Source organism: Rosa chinensis, chromosome 6, assembly GCF_002994745.2.
Source record: "Rosa chinensis cultivar Old Blush chromosome 6, RchiOBHm-V2, whole genome shotgun sequence".
NCBI lineage: Eukaryota > Viridiplantae > Streptophyta > Magnoliopsida > Rosales > Rosaceae > Rosa > Rosa chinensis.
The window spans coordinates 14,427,104-14,443,693 of NC_037093.1; the positions used below are offsets into that span (position 1 = coordinate 14,427,104).

At 39.2% G+C, this 16,590-nt stretch overlaps 1 long non-coding RNA gene across 1 annotated transcript; it reads right to left on the reverse strand.

Annotated features, from left to right (window-relative positions):
* Positions 1-701: 701 nt before the first annotated feature.
* Positions 702-4,691, reverse strand: LOC112169596. The gene is made up of 4 exons (XR_002924762.2): positions 4,386-4,691; positions 3,307-3,383; positions 971-1,037; positions 702-843 (listed from the first exon to the last, which is right to left on the reverse strand). It is a non-coding gene; the product is annotated as an uncharacterized LOC112169596 (long non-coding RNA).
* Positions 4,692-16,590: the final 11,899 nt, after the last annotated feature.

Here is a 16,590-nt window from a genome sequence, read left to right on the forward strand (position 1 = left end):
GAGATAGCTGATAGCGGAGGAACACGTCGGGTGGCTAGGCTACTAATTCTTGGGTTGCAGCTTAATTTGGTGACAAAGTTCATCGGGGATTAGGGTTAGCAACGGTGATCCAACATTAGTCTTCAAGGCACAAATGCCAAAGGGAGTGGCTTCAATGCTGACATCTGTGCCTGCAAGATATTTTCTTCCTCAAAAGCCCCGCGCCTGGTTACTATACGTGAGAATGAAGAACAGACTTTGGCTATGTCACCCATTACTAGGAAAAGAAAAAAGAGGTCAGGAGATGATTCTGTGTCTCCATGAAAGCCAAGATTCAGCTCGGCAATCGGAAAGCGAAACATTGACGCACTACTACAAATTTCCCCAAACTCCACTGATTTGAATTAGTCCCTATTGGGACAAAGCATACTGATAAGAGTGGCTGAGGCATTAGCCACTATGCAGCCACTAATGGGAAATCAGTCCCCCCTATTGCAGGTGCTAATGGGGCTAAGCACACTGTTAAATTATCAGTGTGATGCCTTTAACCAAAGCAAAATTACATCCAAATCAGTGCCAAAGCAACTGATCCTAATAGCAGTGGCTTCGGAATCCACTGATATCAGTGGCAAAATCATTAAACTGGAATAAAAAAAAGGTGCCAAATACTAGCAAATACTAGTATTTGGCACCTCTACATTTCATGTACCGTATACTATATTAAAAAAATGCATCATACAACAAATTCGCCAACTAAAAATAATTCATTACATCCAGAGACAACAAAATTTCTTCTCCACAACTGCAACCCTTCTTTGATATGGATAAACTCTTTCAAAGCAAATGGCAACGTGCTCACAGTACCTGAAGTTCTAGAAAAGAAGAATTAAATTTTGCACTGTGAAGTATTATCTAGCAAGTAGCAACACATGCATTCAATTCTGTAAGAAATCCAAACATGACATTTACAAAATAATGTGTAGAAAAATACCTCATCCATAATACCATTCGGCAAATCTTCAAGCATCATACGATGTAACCTGACCCCAGCTGCAGGCCTATGCACATTGAAACAGAAAGGCAGTTTAATAAGACACTAGCAGAGCATCCCGCGCGATGCCACGGGTTTGTTTATTTGCTGCAGTAACTCTAATCCAACCAATATTTGTTGTTAAAAAAATGTTACTATAGTAAAATTATGAAACTTTTCATTCAATTTGTAAAGTAAAGAACTTTCACTCTCAGATTTTAACGCAGGGTCATAAGTCAGCTTGAACTTTCTTGTATATATATATATATATATCCGCATTCAAAGTATAAAATGAAATAGGAACCACAAAAAGAAAAAGAAAAAAAAATGATGTAGAAACCAAGATTACTAAATTAATGTAACTGATTGTACTGAAAATATATACATAAGTAACTATACATGTGGTCAGACTCAAGAAAGGACTAAACTATGGATCTGCTGATCAACATAAATGAAGCCAAGAACATTGAAAAAAAAAAAATACACATTCATCTGCATAGATGCTATTGAATGTTAAATTGCTTGACATATGATTCCATCTTGAAAAGAAGGTTCAGAATAAACATGTTTACCCAAGATTTTGTTTTAAGTTCAAGTATAATGTCACACCCCGGATTTTGAAATAAGGATTCAAATCCGGAACATGACTAAAAACAATACAAACAACGTTCTGAATTTTTCTCTCAGAAACAACCACTAATTACACCTCTTGATATTACATAAACCAAATCCTCAAGCTACTTATTACAACACACTCTCACCAAATCAAATTGTAAAACTCAATGAGTATAATTCTCCTCACAAAACAAATGTTGTAAATCTAATACTAATTCTCTAAACCGCACGATCACTGCCCTGATTCTCCTGACCTGTGAGATTACCCGCTACACAATTTGAATAGTGTACCGGGATTGCAACAACACCAAACCCGGTAAGCTTTTTGCAAAGCTCGTGAGTAAACAAGAAAGAACTGTTGATTTATTTAATTACAGTTATTATAACTCAGGTAAACAATCAACACACTCACAAGGTAATTCCAAAAATCACATAAACATAAAAATAGGTATTTTTCGATACTCTCTTTTAAAACTCAATCAACAAATATTGCATCATTAATATGTGAATTAACATTAAAGCAATGCATGCTTGATTTTCTTTTTACCAACACCCTCACATATTCAAAATATATCATGGATAGATATTTGATCAATTTCACATAACACCTTCACATATTCAAATATATCATGGATAGATATTTGATCAATTTCACATAACACCTTCACATATTTCAAATATATCATGGATAGATATTTGATCAATTTCACATAACACCTTCACATATTTCGAATATATCATGGATAGATATTTGATCAATTTCACATAAGTACACTTCTCTTTTTAGTGAATTTTCAGATTAACTGGTAACAAATCACAAATCCACGTGTTAGGGTCCAAAATACCAAAACACAGGAAAACCAGGTTGACTGGTATCAAATCATAAATCCGCGTGCTAGGGTCCATAATACCAAAGCACGGGAATCCACATGCTAGGGTCCATAATACCAAAGCATGGGTAAGCCGCAGCATACCAAGGACACCCTCCAAAGTATGTATACTCAAAGTACCACCCCTCCTAAGAGTATAATAGTGCACTATCTGTAGGGACTAGGGCCCATAGCTTAATCGTCATCACAACATCAAAACACCTTTACCAGTAATTCACTTAAGCACGGGGTTGTTGTAATCACCCGGCTTCATAATTATATTTTTCAGCCATAATCAATTTCTCCACATACAATCTTTATAAGTTTTAGATTGTATAAATGTATATGTACACCCATATAAAGAGACATATTATTTCAAGACAAATCTTTACTTCTTAAAATAATTTCCACATATTCATAATTGGCCATATAAAATAGCTTTCACATCACATGATCAACATTTCATTATTCAACAATTAAATGGGAGATTAATAGCTTGAATAATATCTAATCAATTCTCAATCATTTCATCATACCAATCACACATCAATCAACATATATATTTCACGAAAATATATATATACGTAATCATCCGCTCAGGAATGACCACTAATACCAACTATAGTTCAAGTATAAAAACCGTGAAATTCATTTGTATAATAAAATCATTTTACTTACCTATGGACCGTAGTTGATCAAGTCCATATGATTTAAATCAAATATTTATTCCATAAATATTTTCACACAATTACGACAAAATAAAGTAATTAAATTTATTCAGTTCGCAATATGAACCACGTGAGGTTTACTCACCTCTAATCCCGCTACGTCTTCTAACAAGTCAATTATAACGATATTCCAAACGCTCGTCAACTCAAACCGTCAAGTACCTAATCAAATATGGTCTTTGCTTAGTAAATGAAACACGAAATAATCTTAAACGACGATCCAACGGTTAGATTCTAAAATAAAGGTGATCCAACGGTCGGATTCGAAAATAAAGGTGATCCAACGGTCGGATCTGAAAATAAAGATGATCCAACGGTCAGATTCTAAAATAAAGACGATCCAAAGGTCGGATTCTAAAATAAAGGTGATCCAACGGTCGGATTCGAAAATAAAGGTGATCCAACGGTCGGATCTGAAAATAAAGATGATCCAACGGTCGGATCTGAAAATAAAGACGATCCAACGGTCGGATCCTCACGGATCGTCCTTAGGATCATCCTCCAAAAATATCACGAAGATCCAACAGTCTGATCTTCCTGAATCGTCCTTATAAACATCTCCACAAAATTTCATGAAAATCCGACGGTCGGATTCTAACGAATCGCCTTCCGAATTACTATTTCACAATTATACGAAGATCCAACGGTCGGATCTTCGCCCGTGACCTCACAAAGTCACCGGAACAGTCATACGATCAACATACTAAAATTTGAAGTAAAACCGATGGTCTGATCTTCACAGATCGAGAACCGAAGATAAACGTAAAAACGTAAATCCACTATTTATCAACTTTTTCTAAAATATTCTTATAATATATCAAAACGCTCTTATGGATGCGCAGATGAATAAACTGAAAACAGAACACAAAACTACGGCCGGACGCGCCGCCACGCGTCGCCACAAGAGGCGGTCAAACCGGCGGTCAACGCCGGGCCAACCACCTCCGATGGCAAAGTGACCAACTACAAACGTCTTCAGAATTAAAGGGTGATCAACTTTCATAACTGGAGCTAAGTCTGGTTTGGCCTAGATCGTCCTAGATCAAGCTTTGAAGTTTGGATTAATCTGGATCGTCGATCCAAAACCCAGATTCAATCAGAACCGTCCAAAAAGTCAAACCATGATCTAGCGTTCTATACACAAAATCGTGATGAAAGACTTACATGGGGATGATCAGCATGAGGAGGAGATCACGAAAATGGGAACGATCGGCCCGTGCATCGCCGGAAAAGTCGTTTTCCGGCCGGGTCGGGTTTCGCACGGCTGGGGTGGCTTCGATCCACGTCTGGGGGCAGCGGCGGGGCACGGCGACACCGGAGGGAGGCCAGGCGTGCGACGGCGAACTCGGGGAAGGCCGGGTCCGGGGCCGGAGGAGGCCGGAGGGCCGCCGTTCGGACGGGTCGGGTCGAGCGGTTCGGCCGCGTGGGAGAGGAGAGAGAACGGAGAGTTTGGGGGACCAAAATGCAATTTTGAGAAACTTTCGTCCTTCCGAAAAAATCTGATTTTCCACCTATTTATAGAAAAATTCCAATTTTCAAATATTCATAACTTATTCATACGAACTCCGAATATTGCGTTCCACATATGCACGCGATCGTATCGACGAGCTCTACAACTTTCATGAAGGAAATTTTCTCAAATTCTGTACGCATAAAAAGTCACTTTTTGAGACCCCCCTAAATAACGTTCGATTTCGAAATAAAACCGTTCGAACTACTTCCACAACTTCTCCAAGCTTCGTACTCGCTCCTAATACCGCGAAATCAAATATACAAATCCACGGAATTTAATTTGGATTTTTCGGGGTATTACATATAACCTGCCTAGCGTAAGAAACCTCTATATATATTGTGCTTTAGATCTGAAACAGGGGAACAAAAAGGAAGACTAAGCACAGTTTCTTTCTTTTCCTACTCAAAGCAAACCACTTGACTATTTATGTATCAAATACTTGGCTAACCCAACAATTCTTTCTTGTGCAGTTTTATATATATTCAATTTTCATATGACTAAAGCCATTCAATCAAAACGTCTATTTCACATTTTCACATAAATCTTTATAACTGACATACATAACTCCCAAAGTTCATAAATTTAGACCCGAAATTACATAACTCCCATTCCAAACCAATTGCAGAACCAAAATTACAGATCTTATCATGAAAAGTGGGGAAGAATAATATATATGAAGTTCTTACCAACTGTAAAGCTCCATGCCTTCAATTCTCCATATCGCCAAGGAACAGACAACATGAGCTCCTCATTCAAGACTGGATTCAAGTTACTCCTTACTACAATTGTCTGAATAGTATACATCATCACCAACAAATAGAAATATCAGTCTGATGTGAAACACAGTTTAAATAATTTGATAAATAGAAAAAGAGAGTACCTTTCTACGAAGATATTCATCGGGGATGCCATGCTCTTCCGATCTCGTCGGCCCTATACCCGACCTAAGCTTCGGCCGAGAATGGTCTGGATCCAGAAGACGGTGTTGACAAACCCATCACTTGTTGATAGCAACGGTGATGACGACTTCCATATAGAACCGTTTGGTGTCTTGATCGGTGTCTGATCTGGTCATATTGGAGTTCGATCTATGTGCGATGTGCCTGTGTGAGAGTGTGATGGAGGAAGAGAGGTGGAAGAGAGAGAAAGAGGAATTGACGAAGGGAAAAGTGAGGTTATCAGAAACTATTTATATTGCGTTACTCGTTAGGGTTGCTGACTTATAGCCAAAACGACGTCGTTTTGGTATCTTCGGTTTTTTTTGGTTCGATTCGGTTTTTGACACTGATGATATTTGGAACAATAAATGTTAGGCTCACTATTGTTAGTGTGATGAAACAAATTCACACTGATCTTTGATTGGTTGCTCCCAAAATCACAAAACAAAACTATTCCATTTCTGTTGACACTGTTAACAGTGTCATTGATATTAAACAATTAATATGTTCTATATACTGTTCATAATACACACCAATCTTTTATATCAGTGTAATACTATTCATTTTGGGACTGAAGATTTTTTGGTGGCTAAAAAAAAGGGTGCTAATGGGGAAATTTGTAGTAGTGACGCTACAACTATAAGACTGATTACCTTGGAACCACCCAAGCCTATGCCAAGCAAGAAGAAACGGGGTAGACTAGTTGGTAGCCAAAATAAACTGCCCTATGGCACTGCTGGGGAAGGGGAAGAAAGACAAGGAGACAAGTAGTGAGAAGAAGAAGAAATCGAAGGCAAAGAAGAACTTGTTACCTCAAATGATCAAGGCCTCGGTTGGTAGTAACCCTAAAGGGAAGGAGTTGGCTCTCTCTCTCTCTCTCTCATATATATATATATATATATATATATATATATATATTTTATAAGTCTAGTGTGTCCGGAGGTAGATTCTAGGAGCTTTCTGAGATGTTTTCACGTTTCAGTTGTACCACAATTTCGTGTAGGCAGGTGAGGCATAGATGAATGATTTTTCTTTAGGAGGCGAGGCTATTTTGGTATGTACTAGACTTGTTTTTAAGCAAGATTTATGGACTGTAATGAGCTGTGGTACAGTGGTACTTGGATATGGAGTTGGTTGTTTCCCTGCCAATTTCTCTATTTTTAAGTGTTTATAGTCTCTAGCCTTTTCATGGCTGTTAATCTAATGCAATCAACTATTAGTTTTTTTTAATATTTTTTATTATAAAGAAAATGGATTAACCATTATGGTTAATCATCTACCCAAAACTGAAATGCAGGAAACAAAAGCGCGATGCTAACTAAAAATGCGTTGCTTGAACACATTTTCTAAAGCGTACTATGTACATATAACAGTGGAAAATAAGCGAAAGAATGATTCTAATTGGACCTCCACTTTTGCTATATCGACCTCAACATCATTATTTTTTCCTTTAACAATCAATTTTGCCCCTTTATTTTTAATGTTGTTATTTTCTTTCTTTTCTTTTTTGTCTATACATGTTTGAGTTTGAGTATATCACACACACACACACACTCTCTCTCTCTCTCTCTCTCTCTTCCCCCCCCCCCCCCCCCCCCCCCCCACGTCCCCCTAAAAAACTAATGGACAACAAGTTTACGTAGAAGGAGACCTCCCAAACATCGTGCTGCTATAGTGCTACATCTTCCATCAGAGAAGTCTCTCAATGAGGAGTCGAAGATAGTAGCCTCGGTGACGATCACGACAACCACCCATCATTTTCGCAAAATCAGAACATTCTTTGATCTATTATGATCATGTTATCTTTGGCCAATGAACTAATGAAGACTGGTAGAGTCTATAATTTTGGATTTGTGAAAATCGTAATGCCTAATTTTTGGTGCTATGCTTGATGTGATGTTGATGTTGAATTTTCTTTCTTGTTTTATGGGCTGCAGATGTTGATTATAAATTGAAATGTAAGATTAGTTTGAACCCAAAATTAACATTTTTTTCCTGACAAGGGGGACTCGAAGAAAACTGAGCCAATGGCCTAACCTATTTATTTTCGACAAGTTCGGAAAATATTGTTTAGAGGCTAAATAAAGCCTACTTGGAAGCCAAGCAATCTTGAAGCAAATCTAAATATTCTTTGATCTACTATTAATTATCACATATTTGATAATTAAGGATAGTTGGTTTGCTTACCAAGATTGAGCAGGAGGGAAGGTTGTGGACGTAAAAGCAGGGGCTCTTAATGATTAAGGAATCAAGTTGGCTATAGCAGAGGATAATTATTATGTTATCAAAACTATTAAGAGTTTTGATTTGATTCAAGGCCAATAACTGTGGCCTAAAATATAGTATTGCATTCATATTTGGAAGGAGAATCTACGAGCAGCCTATATATAGAGGCTAAAGACGACACAGCAAAAAAAAAAACAACAACTCTCTCCAATTATCAAAGCCTCCCTGGAGCAAACTCTCTTACCGGTGACCGCGTTCCAGTCCCAGTCTCCTCGAGAGCCGACTGTCAGTGCCACCAAACCAACCCGGCGACCGTGCTTCCAGTCCTAGTCTCTCCAAGAGCCGACTGTTAGTGCTACTGCCACCGATACTATCAGCGAAGCAAGGGTAACGCCCTCGCAAACCCCCGCGAAGCTAAAGTCATGCTTTAGCAAACCCTGTGCTTTCTCCAAACTTCCCAGTGATTGCTCTGCTCAACCTACAACGTTGAGTATCGATTCGGTGACGCGAAGAGATCACAACCAAAGCCCTTATCCATAAGGCAAGAAGTCCTTTTCTGGAAGGCAGAGAAAATAACCTTGTGACGAGATTGATGCTCTCCTCGTCCACATCGTTTGAAAAGAAGTCAGGTCAAGAGACGCCCCAACAACTGCACCCTAAGGTATTGGCACGCTCGGGCATTCAAAAGAGACAGTTTGTACCATACTGGATTTTCGTGTCAAACAAGATTCATTTTAGTTCTGGGTGGTGAAGGGCAAAGAAAAAAAAATCAGCCAGAGATGGAGAAAGAATAGAGGGATGTAGGGTGGACGGTTGTTGTGAAGATGGAAGAACAAAAGAATAAAATTGAAAGGGCTAAATACAAATTACTACCCTGTGGTTTAGGTCCAAAATTAATTCAGTCCCTGAACTTCTAATTTCATCAAAAACACCCCTGCACTTTCAATTTTGATGTAATAGGTCCAATTTGTTAGTTTTCAGACAATTGAGTTATTTAACTTGTTAATGTAGCTCATATATAGCCTATGTTTTATGATGTGGTGTCCAGGTGGTTTGCATAGACAATTTAGGAGTGAGTCATACTATTAAAAATAAATAGTTTTTCAATAAATAATCAAACTATAACTTGAACTCATAACAGAATATTAATGAATTGGACCTATTAGATCAAAATTGAAAGTGCAAGGGTGTTTTTGATGAAATTAGAAGTCCAGGGACTGAATTGATTTTGGACCTAAACCACAGGGTACTAACTAGTATTTAGCCCAAATTGAAAAGAGAGTGAGAAGAAAAAGAGAGATGTACAGAAGAAAAAGGACAAGAGGATGCAAATGGTGAAGATGGGAAGAAATAACATTCTTGTTGGAAGTCAGATTCATTACGTTGGACTTCCCTCCCTTTTTAATTTTTTGTTTTGCAGTTCTTTAGACTTTTAGAGAGGGACATAATAGTAATAAAATTTTTACAAAAATCAATGGAGGTTCATTTAGCAAATATAGAGCCACTCTAAGCGAAAATAAGGTCATCAACTCTTCACTTCATGTATCACTGCACCTTCACCAACAAAATAAATTCACACCACATAAAACACTGATCACTGCCTGAATAGTGATCAGTGATCTGATATCTGGCGATGTAATGCTATTTATAGTGTCGTGTGGTCTTTCTGATTCATAATGATTTGATAAAGATACGGTATCTTCTTGTGAGTCACATTCGATTTAGACACCGAGAAATGAGAAATCTAGCATCGAAACAGAGATGCAGACCAGCAACAATCCCCAAAAGCCAATAACCTTCAATACTGCTCTAGTTCCAAATCTTCCACCCAGCAACATGGTATAAATGAACCATTCCACTGCAGGAACATGTTGATTCCTTCACCCATTATTAATTAAAACCACACCCATCTCCCATAATTGTCCTTTTTGTCATATACACCGAAATTCTGATGACAGTGCAGCACTAACAATTAAAACAATTGCCTTCAAATCTCGCACACAAATGGCACAATAATCTCCCAACCAAATAACCCCACACATGATTGTCAGACCACTTATATATATTAAAACACGAGCAATTGACACAGTTACACCACATTGCAGAGCATGTATAAAGAGTAGATTCTGCAACAGTAGTTGCTAGCATATTATAATTGTTGCCTCTGCTAACTTGTTCCTTCTGCTATCATCCTCTGGTATGAAATCTCTGGACAGAGTTGTGTGTATATAATTTCTCCACTGATGGAGTGATGGTTATAAAAATATAGAAAATTACATACAGAAAATCCACTTTAAAAAAGATTTATACAAATAAGGATATGAGCCCATGCCCAAAAGCCAAATAATGCATGTCTGACTCTCAATTTTAATGTAAAATGACCAAAATGCTCAAGTTTTATCACAATTTACAAACATTGCCACTATCCCAATATCCAAAACCCAGAGCTCAAATGCTACCCAAAACCTCAGAGGCTTAGCTGCCATGGCCAAATCTCCGATTATTTCAGAAAGCCGAAAAAGAAAGTACACCACGATGGCGATGATAAGGCTCAGGTAGCAGCACCGCCATGGCACCTAAAACGCATCTTTTTATTACTAAGCAAGAGCCCAGACCTCATCGAAGAAAACGGCCTCGAATGATTTCCACCGTAACCATCCTTCCACCTTCTCACTTTCACTCTTCTTCGTTTTGCTTATTTCCGAAGCAGAAGCTTTGCTTTTGGCGTTTTCACACAGCGATGTAGGTTACGAAGAGAAGCGTGAGTCGCTGATACGGAGAATCGACAAGAAGAAGAAGAGAGAGCTCGGCGGCGCAATGGGAGTTACAAAGCATGGTGGAGAATCTACACTTGGTTCATCAAGAGAGCACAAAAACTATCCTATTCTATTTTCTGATCACCAATCCCATTGTGATTCCAATCCCTTCTTCAATTAATCCATTACAATAATTCATTTCAAAACCGCGCCCTGCTTATCCTCGCCGCACAATCACATCGCCGACCTTGGTTTCGAATTGGGTAAGCTTTATCTTCTTCTTTAATTCGAAATCGCCTATGAATTTCAACCATGTCTTAGTCAATTTGGGCGTGCTTTTCTGTAAAGAAAACCTGGGCTCGGGAGTTAAGTCGGTCTTGAACTTGGTGGTTAAAGAAAGATTTCATTTTTCATGCTTTTTTGGTATGAACATTTTCTCTCTCTTTTTATTTATTTATTTTTTTTTATGGAGAAAGATGATTGAGTAGGTTAATATGTATATATGTGTGTGTATTAAAATAAAAAAAACTCTATGCATATGCGGCTGTCATGTGGCCATGTCCACTAAAGTTTCTATTTTAGTTTTATTTGGTCCTTTCATTGCGGAAAATAGAATAGGATAATGATTTGATCCACTAGTTTTATTTGGTAAATATACTGCATTTCTGCTTCGGAACGTGAGTTATTGAATCGGGTTTGAGTTCAGTAATATAGTGTTGTCACGCCCCGAATTTTGAATAATTAATTCAAAATCCGAAACATGAAAAATCAACTACAACACAAGTCACTCAAATTTCAATCTCAAAAACCTTCAATTTAATAATACAACTCACTTATACAAAGTAATTTGTAAAGCTCCAATTGAGCGTCACTCACCTCACAATTTACAAGGCTGTAAAACTAAAAACAATTACTCTGATCAGCACGATCTCCGCCATGATCCTCCTGACCTGCAGGACTACCCGCTACACAAATTGAATAGTGTACCGGGATTGCAACAACACCAGACCCGGTAAGCTTTACAGCTCGTATGAGTAAACAAGAAAGAACTGTTGATTTTAATCATATTTATTTTAACTCCAGTAAGCAACCATCAATCAAAACATCTGAGAGGAAACATCAAACAAAACACGGAAAATTCCCAACGAATACATTTCCACAATCCTCTAACCACAATATCACTACTTTGGTCCATCCCAACTGTTTGGACCCAACACTAATAACACGTTAGATTTCTAACAACATCGATATTTGTCACCTCGGTTATTATTTAACCGGCGGTCTTCGGACTTTCCCCTGTCCTCAGAGCACTACATCTCGGTTATTATTTAACCGGCGTTCTTCGGACACTCCCGTCCTCAGAGCACTACATCTCGGTTATTATTTAACCGGCGTTCTTCGGACTCTCCCTGTCCTCAGAGCACTACATCTCGGTTATTATATAACCGGCGTTCTTCAGACGCCCCGTCCTCAGAACCTTACATTCTAACACTCTATACATCCCCCAATGTCAATCATAAAATCCACATGACTCAGTAATCATGATCATCACATATAAATATGGTAAGTCACATCTCAAACCATAATAAATAGATCATCACAATTCCACACTCTTCAATGTCACACCATTCCACATATAATCACGTAATTATATATATACGTAATCACCCACTCAGGAATGACCACTAATACCAACTATAGTTCAAGCATAAAAATCTTGAAATTCATTTTGTATAATTAAAATCATTTTACTTACCTATGGACCGTAGCTGATCAAGTCCATGTGATTAAAAACAAATATTTATTCCATAAATATTTTCACACAATTACAACAAAATAAAGTAATTAAAAGTACTCGTTTTGTAATATGAACCACGTGAGGTTTACTCACCTCTAATCCCGTTGTGTCTTCTTAGCAGCTAAATCAACGATTCACCATCGTCCGCCAAGTCAAACCGTCAAACACCTGGAGCTAAGTCTGGTTCGGCCTAGATCGTCCTAGATCAAGCTTTGAAGTTTGGATTCATCTTGGCCGTCTGATCACGTTTCCAGATCCAATCAGAGCCGTCAATCTTCAACGCTTGATCTTTTGCTCTACACTTCAAATCGTGATGTAAGGAGGATATGAGGATGATCAGCAGGAGGAGACGTTTCCAAAATCGAGAAGGATCGGCCGAGGTGATGCCGGAAAATAGGATTTCCGGCCGGGTCGGGTTTCGCACACCTGGGGCTTCTTCGATCGGCGTCTGGGGGCAGCGGCGGAGCACGGCGACACCGGAGGGAGGCTCGGCGTGAGGCGACGATCCCAGGGGAGCCCGGGTCCGGGGCCGGAGGAGGCCGGAGGGCAGCCGTTCGGCCGGGTCGGGTCGAGCGGTTTGGCCGCTTGGGAGAGCAGAGAGAACGGAGGAAACCGGGGACTGTTCCGCAAAAAAATAAAAGTTTCGTCCTTAAATGAAATAATTCGGATTTTTTTGATATTTATAGAAAATTCCCAAATTTCAAATATTCATAACTTATTCATACGAACTCCGAATATTGCGTTCCACATATGCACGTGATCGTATCGACGAGCTCTACAACTTTCATGAAGGAAATTTTCCCAAATTCGGTACGTATAAAAAGTCACTTTTTGAGACCCCCTAAATCACATACGTTTTCGAAATAAAATCGATCGAACTAATTTCACAACTCTTCTAAGCTTCGTACTTTCGCCCATGGCCACGAGATCATTTCCAAAATGTCATCGGAAAATAATATGAATTTTCGGGGTATTACAAGTGTACTCAGACTAGCTTTAGCCATGGAAGATAGGTTTGGAGCTTAGAAGAAGATAATGATACGTTTGGTCAAGCAGAATTTTGTTTCGGAATAGAAGTTAAGGATTGCTTTGCATGATTTGGATGTTACAAATACAGAATTTCGTTGCTGAGAGAATGTAACATAAGCAGAGAATACAAGGGTTGTTTGATTTACTGTTGTAGAATATAGTGGACATATTTGATAAACAAAAGATTAGAATGGTGTGGCGCAAGGATGAGGCTCATAAACTGAGAAATGTTTCAAATTTTTTGTCAAAATAGGGTTTTCACTGTTTGGATGCAGAAACTATTACTTGATCATCTTGCTTATAACCTGATATTCAACCGGAGGCTTCAATTTCATTCATGGATTCACAGATCTAACTGCTCCTGCTCCTGCTCCTGCTCTTGCTACCGGATGAGTGCAGTAGCAGGATTGGATGAGTACAGTAGCAGGAATGGACGAGTACAGTAGCAGGATTAGGCGATGATGAGTGCAGTAGCAGAACACGAGTAAGAAGGCAGTAGCAGAACTGGATGAGTATGAATGCAGCGAGTGCAGTAGCAGGATTGGACCAGTGCAGTAGCAGGATTAGACGATGACGAGTGCTGTAGCAGAACCAGATGAACATGAGTTCAGCGAGTGCAGTAGCAGGATTGGACTAGTGCAGTAAAAGGATTAGGCGATGACTAGTACAGTAGCAGAACTAGACGAATATGAGTTCAGTGAGTGCAGTAGTTGGATTGGACTAGTGTAGTAGCAGAACTGGATGAGTATGAGTTCAGCGAGTGCAGTAGCAGAATTGGATGAGCATGAGTGCAGCGAATGCAGTAGCAGGATTAGGCGATGACGAGTACAAGTGCAGTAGCAGAACGGGACGAGTATGAGTGCAGTAGCAGGATTAGACGAGTGCAAAAAAAAAAAAGTAACATAAATGGATTATTCTCAAAGAAAAAAAAAGTAACATAAACGGATTATTCTCAAAATAAAAAAAAAAGTAACATAAAGGGATTACTCTCATAAAAAAAAAAAAAAAAAAAAAAGGTAACATAAACAGATTATTCTTAGAAAAAAAAAAGTAACATAAAGGGATTAGAAGTCAAAAGAAGTAGTTAAGGAGAAAAAAGTAAATTAACTCATGACATGTGGCAAGTGAAGAGCAGATTGTCTTTATTTGTAAGATTTAGGGGGGGTGTATTCAATTCAGATTTTAAAAGATTTTGTTTGAGTTTTTATAATCCATGGATTGTTCTGATTGATTATAATGGATTGATTTACTAGTATTTGTTTAGATTTTACAAGTCCTTATGATGTTTTTGGTAGGTTACTTTTTTTTTTCCCGTTCTTCTTCTTTAAAAGCAATGGATGTAGCTGCGAACGAAAAAAAACCTTTTCGCTCTTCTCGTTCGGCTGCTCGCCCTTACGGCTCCGTCGTCGGATGGGCCATATTGACACAAATTGGGTCTTCTGTGAGGCTTAGAATCCTTGATCGTTGCCATCTCGGTCTATTTGGGGAGATTATGGTGGCTGGTACTGTGTTGAGGAAACGGAAGGTTGCGGTGGCTGGCGTGTCTTAGATGGTTCCTCGCTGGTCTAGTTGGAGGATTGGGTTGGTGTTGCAAGGTCTGAGGCTGGCCGGTGGCGACGAGCTTCTGTCGACAGGGCTAGAATCGTTTGGAATCCAATCGGATCAGAATTGTCCGATCTGGTTTGGGTCTCAGAGATCCGAGATGGGGAGGGGATGGACCGGGAGGCATCAGTGGCATGACAGGGATGGTGGTGTGATGGTCCGGCGGAGTAGGCTTTTGTCAGGGGGGGGGGCTGGGATCCTGTGGAGTCCGATCGGATCGAAATGATCTGATCCGGTTTGAGTCTATGGGATCTGAGATGGGGAGGGGATGGATGTGGATTGGTGGCGCTCTTCGAAGGCGTGACAGGGATGGTGGTACGATGGTGGCGGCAGTCAGATGGCAGTGGTCGTGTGACACAGTGGGCAGTTGCGCGGAGGTGGCCATGCTGGGCTTGGGCCATGATTGGCTGGTGGTCGCTGCACTTCCTGTTTCTTTGGTAGAGGCTTGGGTTTGGGCCCTCGTATTGGGCCCTGCCTGGGCTGGTTTATTTTATTTCTATTTCAGTTTTATTTGTTTTAGTTGGCTAGTGTTGTCGCGCCTTTGGCGTGTAATAAGTCCCTACATGTATTTTGTAGGGTTAGTCGGGCTAACTGCCTGTGTATGCACTTAGAGTACCTTGTCTGCTCTAGGTTGGCGGCAAGCTCCTTGCTTTGTCAAATGGTCGCTACCTCCTAGTGGCAGGGTAAGGTGAAGTGTCGTCAGGGTTGTCCTCTGGCGGCAACATAGTTGGAAAGCTGTGCGTATGGTATTTATGCTACGTTGTAATCGAGTTATCTTTCCGTTATGTCACCACTATGCCAAAGCAAATAGAGTCGCCAGTAGAGCGCTCTTTGCTAGTTGGTGCCTTGTTGAATATAGTTTTTTGGTAGAGACTCAAGGTAGTATTTCAAGATGTTCTCTAGATGCTTATTGTCATCAGGGGTTTAGGCTCAATGTCCCCTCCCTTGTATTCGACAGTTTCATTAATCAAGGCTTGAGGGCAGCTGCACCAGCCCTTTATTCAAAAAAAAAAAAAAAAAAACAATGGATGTATGGAACCAACTATAATGCAATATACAATTCTTTATGTTGTGTATTATATGAATAATAAGAGAAAACTAATCAACCAAAATGTTACACAAAAAATAAAGTAGTAAACTAATGACACAATTTATTTCACATATAATCTACAAAAGAAACATGTGTGTATGTAACGGCCTATTCTGGCTTTAGATGAATATATGTATATATATCGGCACTTGGCTTCGGGTTTGATTAAAAAAAAAAAGAAACATGTGTGTATATATCATCTTAATAATACCATTGAAAGTGAGCTTAATTAGCTAGAAGGATTAAGGCTTCTAGAGCTATAGTAATAAAAAATAATAATATTAGATGAGAGCAGAGGCAGAGGAGTATAGTGGGAAGATAGGTCTAAGACAAAATGGATGAATGTCACCTATTGAGAACTGTTTTTTTTTTTTTGGTGAAGAGCTTCTTCATTTTTTGAGTGAGAAAGAATCCATC